Source organism: Calidris pugnax, unplaced genomic scaffold, assembly GCF_001431845.1.
Source record: "Calidris pugnax isolate Ruff unplaced genomic scaffold, ASM143184v1 scaffold13, whole genome shotgun sequence".
NCBI classification, from domain to species: Eukaryota; Metazoa; Chordata; class Aves; order Charadriiformes; family Scolopacidae; genus Calidris; species Calidris pugnax.
Genome location: NW_015090810.1, coordinates 3019006 through 3027979, shown reverse-complemented (window position 1 = coordinate 3027979; position 8974 = coordinate 3019006).

Sequence of the window (8974 nt, the reverse complement as noted above, 5' to 3'; positions counted from 1 at the left end):
AGCTGGCAGCCCCCTTTTGTGATGGAGCCACCACACTGAGCAGTGAAGGCACCCAGAAGGAAAAACAACATTTGGAAAGGTTTGTATTCCAATTCCTGATTTCATGGATTAGTCTGAAAGTTGCATTATCTATTCTGCCTGAGTGGCAGCTGTTTATAAGCCTTGAGGGGGAAATACTAAATATCACTTTCACTTTCATAAGAAAGATGATCTTATTTATTTGAACTGGGTTTATTTTGTGCTTTTTATGTGCCCCAAAGCACCAAACATTACTCCAGAGTGCCCTGTGCCTTTGAATCAGCCCACCCTACCAGGCTTGGCACACATGTTCGACATTTCAATAGCACTTTGTACTTAAATGATAATTGAGATCTCCAAGGTCCTTAATAGAACATGGCCCAACTTCATCCCCTGTAAAAATGATTGACTCTCCCAGTGATACCCTAGCTACTCTTCATAATATTCCTGTGGGATATGTAATATTCCCATAGAGCAGTTAAGAAAATGTAAGATTTAAAGTGCAAAATGTTTTCATATCATGCAATTCAGTCTGACCCCAGCTTTTCATTGTTTCAAAGCTGTTGTGAGTGTTCTCTCTGTTTTTTACAAAATATGACTGAGACCAGAAAGAGAACAGCATCACAGTTTTATTCACCATCATAAATTCATTTGGATAAGACTTACAGTGAAAACAGTCTCTCAGAAAAAAATTTAAGACAGAAGGAAGCTGGAAAAAGGAAAGCTTTTCATCTTTCTAAAGGTGGTCACTTAGATTGCTGTCCTTACTGCTGAAATATATTTGGGTTGTTCTGGTTCCTGGTCTTGTCATCAGCTGGGAGAACCAAGAGTAAGAGATGTCAGCAAGCCCCAGGCCACCCAGGAGATCAATAGCTGAGTTAAGATGAGAATACAGCTCTTAACTCCTGGGCTTGCAGTTGAACATGACTGCCTCTTCTGTGTTATCAGAAAAGCCCATTAAGAGCAACCCGTTTATCCCAGGACAAACAGATTTAATTTCTCCTTTCTTTTAAGTCCTTTCTAGTTGTCTGTCACCAAACATTGATTTAAAAATGGACATTTATCTTCCTTGGGCAGAACACTTTTGGATATTTGCAGTGCTCTGAGCTTGCTCTCTAACATCGGAAAGTGATAGGGCCAGTGTATTGAATTCTGTGATGGACTTTTTAATAGGCAAATAGTACCACCAGATTTACCTGCTGACAACGGAGTTGATGTTAATGGAAGACGGTATGAACTAAGGGAGTTTTGGGGTCTTTTAATGCTAAAAGCCTGTAGCATGTAGTTTTTTAATTTACCAGCTCCACTTACCATCTACTTGTTGGGAGCCTGAGGCTTGCAAATGGGTAAAAATGGATAAAGCAGTTAAAGAGGTGCCAAAGTGTTATTAGGTGTGGAGCACTGAGTGCAAATAGTCTGTGCCATTGCCAGGCTAGCTGGACTCAGAGGCACAGGCTGCCATCATGGCCAGCCAGCCCCGATGCCCTCGATGGCAGATTCACACCTCTTTGAGCATGTGTTCATGGGGAATAGCCTGAAGCTTAGCTGCATGCCAGGTAGCAATCAGTAAGCTATTCTTAATAAGACTGGGCTGATGTACATTTTACATTTTGTCACCTCAGGAAGCCAAAGTCAGTGGAGACGTGCTGGAAATATGTCCCTGAGCTGCAGCAGCCACTCCTCCTTGGCCTGAGCCCTCGGCTACACCAGTACTGTGAGATTTCACACCAGAGGAACTGTGCTTCCCCACTTTTTGCCTGAAAACAGCAGGAAAAGCCCTCCTCTGCCTTGCTGAGGATCAGCGTGACTTGCAACGAGGGACAGACCTACGTGCCGGATAAAACAGGTTTTGCAGCTCTTTAGTTTTGATTTTCCTGGGAAACGTGAAAGGAAAGGTGGGGGGAGATCATAGTATGTGTTTAAATTAACAGGAACTATTTGGCTCCTTACATGAAGGACATGTCCAAAAACAGGCACATCAAAGTAACAGGGGAGGCAGTATGACAAGAGGGAAGCACTTAAAATAATGGGATTGCTTCATAGCGAACAATGAGGTCAGGGTTATGAAGAAGTCCCAGCCGGGTCAGAGCTCCTCATTTCAAACTAATGAACCCCTTGATGACAGGAGCTGGAGTTTCTTGACGAAGGGGCTGGACTGTTTGCAGCAAAGTGGTGATGTCAGTGTCAGTAGCAGCACCGAGAGGTTAAAGATGGTAATTTAATTCACTTGGGCAAGCGTCTGTCACCTTTCTGGTCAGGAGGGTCTGCACAAATTTCTCTTCTGGGTTCAAGTTCAACACTTTATCTTCAAAATATCAAGGCCAAACAGAGTTCAGTTTTACATGCTCATATAGAAGTTCACCTTTTATTCACCAGAAACATCTTGTTTCATGGCTCATAAATATTAAACTAATATAAATGTAACCTCTGTGCTCTCAGGGCTGATCATGAGTGAGTGAATTTAGGAACTAAAATTTCTGAGCTGCAGCCTCTTTCTCTGTTGTTAGCATCCTCTGCTAGAGGCTGAACAAAAGCACCAGCACCCGTGGTCAGTTCACATTCAGAAATTATTCCCCCCATCTTGGTTCCCACCTCCCCCTCTCCAACTCTGACAGTTGTCATGATTAAACAACCATGAATATCCCAGCCTGACTTTGTGAGCTTTGAAAACAGCAATAAAAAGCTGAATGTCTCCAATATGCCATGCACAAAGTTGTGCCCCCTATACTGCCAGAGCATTACTGGTTTCCATGTCACTGTGGCCACATCTGTGCTGCCATGTCCTTTTTCAGTAATTTGTTGATGTGCTGCTGAAAAGCAGCACAGCCTAGAAGTCACTGGTAACAGAAATGCCCAAGTGATTTTGTTCTGTAACTTTTGCGATTAAAAACTTGGCCAGGAAAAAACAGAAGTCATAAGTCTATTTGCCTCACCTACTTACTGTGCGCTTATCGGGAACAGCTTGTGAAATTCTTTGGAAACCTAATGTATTTAGCAGATAGGGGCCAAGACTTTCTGTGAGCTCCCCAAAAGCAAACTTTAATTCACAGTCTTGGTATCATGGGAGAGCTATACTTCAAGTGGTCTGATGTAAGGCTTTTCTGACATTTATATGGTGAAATAAAATTCAGTGCCATATTTAAAGGAGGAAAAAAAGTAATCAGAAAAAGAAAACCTCTTAGGAAAGCTTTGAGGTTGATGACCAACATTTAAAAGTTGCTCCTATGACTCTCATTTCTGCTGCAGATCTCGGGGAGAAGTTCCTGGATTCCCCTTTTGTGCAAAGACATGTATAGCTGGCTTTGAATCTCAAAGAATCAAATTTGTCCAGGTGCTGAATGCCCCCAGCTCCTGCGGTTTCTATCTGCCATCATCTGGCACCCAAGAAATAGGTGTGCTTCTGTGTGCTTCTGCCCCTGAGCAAACCACACTGTTCCAACTAGAAAAGCTGTGTTAGCTCTAAGGTGACTCCTACTCTTCCTGCTTCCTTCTGCCTTGTCTCTTGCTGAGTGCCTTCCTCAGTCTGACCTGCTACCTGCTGTTTACAGAGATAGGACACAGACCCTGCTGGCTGCTCCGGATTTCAAACGTGATACTCATCTCCTACCCGGAGAAGGCCACAAAGCCAATTGAGTAGATGAGCAGAGTGATAGAAAATGAAATCCACGATAAAAAAAAAAATATTAAAAGGTCATTCTGTAAATCTGCAGCAGCAAAAAATGTCCTGCAGGAGTTGACGATATCCTTCAATGGAGATGGTACCCAGGGCACTATTAGCACTCTCATGCTGACAACGACAGGTATAGAAAACCAGAAAGTGACAGGGGCACAAGGTGGCTTTTCAGAGGGAAGCTCTGTTCTCCAGCCGATGGGCTGAACCTCGCTGGCTAGCAGAGACCTTGCGCTGTAGTTGTGACTCATATAGGATGTGCCTGGTGAAACTTTGGAGTATGTCTCGGAGATACTTCGGAATATCTTTCCGAAGCAGGATGGTCTGCTGGGGGTGGCTGGGAAATGGGCTCGAAGGGAAAAGCCGGTGTCCCAGAGAAAGCATAGGTGGATATTTTGCTACATGAGTCACAGGTGACTTGATCTTTACACAAGGGGTAATCTTGAACATTATGCAGACTACTTACACTATCAAAAGCAGATTAGACCTTCTCCCTGTGCTCTCTTGACGAGCTTTTCAGCCTGCCTGGATGAGCATGGTATCAGGAGGCTGACGCTGCTGGAGGGTCTATTTTTCTGATGAGGCAGAAGATGAAGCCCTGACTGCCTGGTGTTATTCAAGAGCTGATGACACTTTTCTGTGCAGAGAAAGCCAATGACTCTTGCCCTGTGTGAACGCATTATGTTCCACTTCAGTTTCCATGGCATTTTGCAGTTCTTGGCCCAAATAATTGTTCAGTCCTTCTGAGGGCCATGGTAGTGAATAGCAAACTGTTTCAGCTCAGACGTAGTGGTATGACAAGACCTGTCATGAAACTTGACTTAGTGCTGATTTAACAAAGTACTTGTGTCTGTGAAGAGTCACTCTGGCTGTGGTTTGTATTCAAAGCTTCACAGTATGCTGAGAAAAGTTCCATCAGGCTAGACCTGAAAAGGTACCAATGCATCTAAAAGTCAGATGTTGCAACATACAACACCAAGGTGAGAAATCCAGGGCTTGGATCCCTCTGTTAAACACTTGTGTGCAAGGGAAGTCCCGTGCCTCTGTCAAGGGCTTCCAGGCCAGCATGCTGAGCAGATGGCCTACGCTGACCAAAAGGGCAGCTGAGCCTAGGAGTGTGCTTGTGGGGCAGTGGAGTGGCACCTCCATCCCTCAGGACTGGTGGTGTTTGTGGGCCAGAAGCTGCTTCTCTAGTTTTTGCTTAAAAATAATGTCTTGGGGGCAATGACTAGAGTTGTTTCCTCAAGAAGCAGCAAGGGGCAAGGTTTCATTCCCTCATTTCTCTGGAAGGGACCAAATCTACACAAATTAGGAGTTATGGACTGAAGGTGAGAGGTGGCATGTGTGGGTCTGCCCCCTTCTCAGCTGAGGTCTCCTGCCTCCTGGGGCAATGATGGAGGGAAGAGGGGCTTTGGCCACCTGGCTACTGTAAGAGAAGTTCTTATTTTCCTCTCATCACTTGGTTCGAAGAGAAAGTGATGTCTGAGCATGAGACATGAATTAAGCATGTTCTGAAAACACCTCTCAGATCAGCCATCTTGTTGATCATAGCTAAGGTCTAGTTTCTCCATAAGGATTGTACTTGGACAGTCCAGGTGTTAAGCTCAAGGAAGGAATATTTGCAAAAAAAATTCGACACTGAAGTGGGGAAGAAATCACACCTCTGAAGTCAGTATTCTGGGTGCCTCCTAGCCAGACGAGGATTTTTCTAATGGCAGTTTTAGATGCAGTGCCATGCAGAGAACTGCTGCTTATCCAGACCTTCAGAATTATCTTGATATGTCAGGAAGTTTTCTGGTGTCTTATAAAGCATTCACTTCTTTGTCATAGAAAGTGATATTTGATTGAAGTGACAATCCACGTGATCCTTTTGACCAAAGCAGCACGCATTACTGTTTAACGACGCTTGTGAGTCACAGTTCTATAAAATATGCTTGGATTCTGCATTACAATAGCCAATAATAGAGGAATTAGCTTACTGTGTAGAGGAGAGAGAAGCTTTGCTCTGGGACAATTTGCAGAGGTTCTGGAAGAGGATTGGCAAGAATTTTGCTCTGAAACAAGGCTGCCGCTTACATAGCAATTTTATTGGCAAGTCCATCCCCAAATGCGTTGTTTTATCATTATTCTCCCATTATTCACACTGAAAAAAATATCACCATAAAAATATTGCTTGTTCCAGTATATAACTCGGTTACTAAGGTTACTGGATGAGATCTGTTTGGAATGATTTACAGCTCCTAAATACACTTTCCTCCCCCAACAAGCTGACTGAGAAGAAGAATCTGCCCTAATAAATTAACCATGGTAAATGCAGACTGACCTACAAATTAAGAAATGCAAGGTTAAATACAAACATCGATCAAAGACAAAGACTATAAATAGATAATGAACTGAAAAAACAATGCCTGCAAAGCAAAAGGCTCCTGGAGTTTTCACATTTGCTGGCAAATGCTACTTAAGTACTCACCAAAAGAGGAGGATACTGCTTACATGCATTCAGAGGAAATGTTGTCGTGCAGCAGGAGGCCTTGTTACTTCTACCTAGAATAAGTCAAGAAAAAAACCCCACCCTCTACAAAGCTCTGCAGAGAAGTTCAGATCAGCTCCTTCCAGAGCCAGGGCTGTTACCTGACACACGCTATCACTGTCCTCCCACAGTCAAGAAATTGCTGCTTTGATTGTGCTTTTCCTATTACTTGTTCCCTGCAGACCACAACTAGCCTGTGGTGTGATGAAAAGGGTGCTGCGTCCTGAAAGAGCATCTGCTGTGTTGGGACAAATGGGCAGTCAAGCCTGGGCTCCCTCCTGCAGGTCTTTTTAACCAGTGACTATGTTTTGCACTGTTTTTCACTTGTTTTGGCTTTATGTTGCTGGTGAAGTCCAAAGCTGTATTTCACAAAGGGGCATCTTGTTACCCTTCAGCTTGCAGGTGGAACTGAAATCTGTAAAAGTGGGTGCAGTCATTAACACTGAATCATAAATTATACAGGCAAACAAACAGATCCCTCTGTGTCATCACAGGTCTGTTGCCTTCAGGGCAGTCACACTGGCACGTAGGCAGTGAGGATTCATCCTCATATGAACGGAGCTCTTCCAGGCACGCTTTCTTTTTTTTTTTCCAAGTCTAGCATCCCTGTTTTGAAAAGCAGGGCCTAAATCTCTCATCTGAAGTGTGACCCTTTTTCTGGAGCCTTATGATGTGGTATCAAAAGTTTTGGGAACACCCTGCTTCTTTGGAAACATGATCCCCACTGGAAGTCTCCGAGCCTACCCGGTTCTAAATAATGGATAGACAGGTGCCCTTAAGACAGCTCCTGGGGAGGTGAGGAGCCTGGGAAATGTTCTCTGCTAATTAAAATCCCATTTTCATGTAGCCACCTCTGGCAACGGGGGATATTGTATGTAGCACTGGAAGGGATTTAGGAGCAGATTTAGGACTGGAATGGTGCTACTCAGATGAAGGCATTGTCTTTTATAACCACAGAGGCAGAAAAACAAGATGGAAAGAATGTGGTTTAATAAGGCCACCAGTGTAATAACTCATCTGGGAGTGTCACTTGGAAGGACACTGTAGAAAACAAGTATCTTTTCTTTTCCCTTAAGCCTCTCTCCTCTTTGCATGGCTGTGTCCGCTTTCACTCTGTCAGGATACAGGAATAGCACGACTGAGGTTGGAAGAGGCCCTTGGAGATCGTCTAGGCCAACTCATCTGCTCTAAGCAGTATCTGCTAGAGCTGTTACTCAGGATCAGAACCGTTAGCAGGTTGCTCAAGACTATAACCAGTCAAGTTTTGAGTATCTCTGAGGACTCCACAATGTCCCTAGGCAGCATATCCCAATCTTTGACTAGCCTTGCAGTAAAAATGTGTTTGTTTTTTTTTCTTATGCTTAAATTGGTTTTTTTTGTATTTGAATTTGTGCTCATTGCCTCTTGTATTGTCACCAGGCACCACTGAGTGCCACTGAGTGCCTGGGTCCATCTTCTTTACTGCCTCCCATCAAGTACTTGTAAAGAGTGATAAGATCTCTCTGACCCATCTCAGAGCTGAACAGTCCCAGATCTCTCATCCTCCCCTGTATGCCAGAAACTTGGAGCCCTTTATCATTTTTGTAGCCATTTGCTTGAGCCACTCCAGTATGTCCATGTGGTTTTTGTACTGGGAAACCCAGACCTGGACCCAGTGCTCCAGGTTTGTCTCAGCTGTGCTGAGTAGTGGGGAAGGATCACCTCCCTTGACTTGCTGTATGTGATGTTTCTAATACTGCCCAGGATGCTGTTGATTGCCTTTGTTGTGAGAGTCCATTGCTGGCTCATGGTCAGTTTGTTGTCCACCAGGACCCCAAGGTCCTCCTCAGCAGAGCTGCTTTCCAGTTGATGGACCACAGTCTGTACTGGTGCATGGAGTTATTCCTCCTCGGGTGCAGAACTTTGCATTTCCCTTTGTGAGATTCCTGTCAGCCCATTTCTCCAGCCTGTCAAGATCTTTCTGAATGGTAGCACATCTGGTGTATTATCTACATCTCCCAATTTTGTGTCATCTGCAAATTTGCCCAGGTTGTACTCAGTCCAGTCATCTAGGTCATCAATGTAGATGTTAAACAGTACTGGGCCTGCTGTTGATCCCTGGGGTAAGCTACTACTGGTGACTGACTTCCAGATGGACTTCATGCTGCTGATCACAATCTGTTGAGCAAATTAACCAGTTTTCAGTCCAACTCAGTGTCCGCTTATCTAGCCTGTGTTTTATCAATGTATCAATGACGGTGTTATGGGAGACAATGTCAAAAGCTTTGCTAAGGACAAGATGAACATCATACAGTTCTCTCCCACGAATCATGTCATTATAGAAGGCTGTCAGAATAGCTAAGCGTGATGTCCCTTTCATAAATCCATGTTGACTAATTCAGATCACCTTCTTGTCCTTCAGGTTTTTGGACACAATTCCCAGAGGGATTCGCTTATCACCTTCCCAGGGGCTGTAAATGAGGCTGACTAGCCTGTAGTTTCCCAGATCATCCTTCTTGCCCTTCTTGAAGATAGGAGTGGCATTTGCTGCTTTCCAGTCCTCAGGAACCTCTCCTGGTCACCGTGACTTTTCACAAATAATCAAGAATGGCCTCACTATGACATCAGCAAGCTCCCTCAGCACTCATGAATGCAACCTGTCAGGTGCCAAAGACTTGTGTACATCTGGTTTTTTTAAGTGCTCCCTAACTTGGTCCTCCTCCAATGAGGGTAAGTCTTCCTCACTCCGCCTTTCCCTCTGGTCTCAGGGGCCTGGA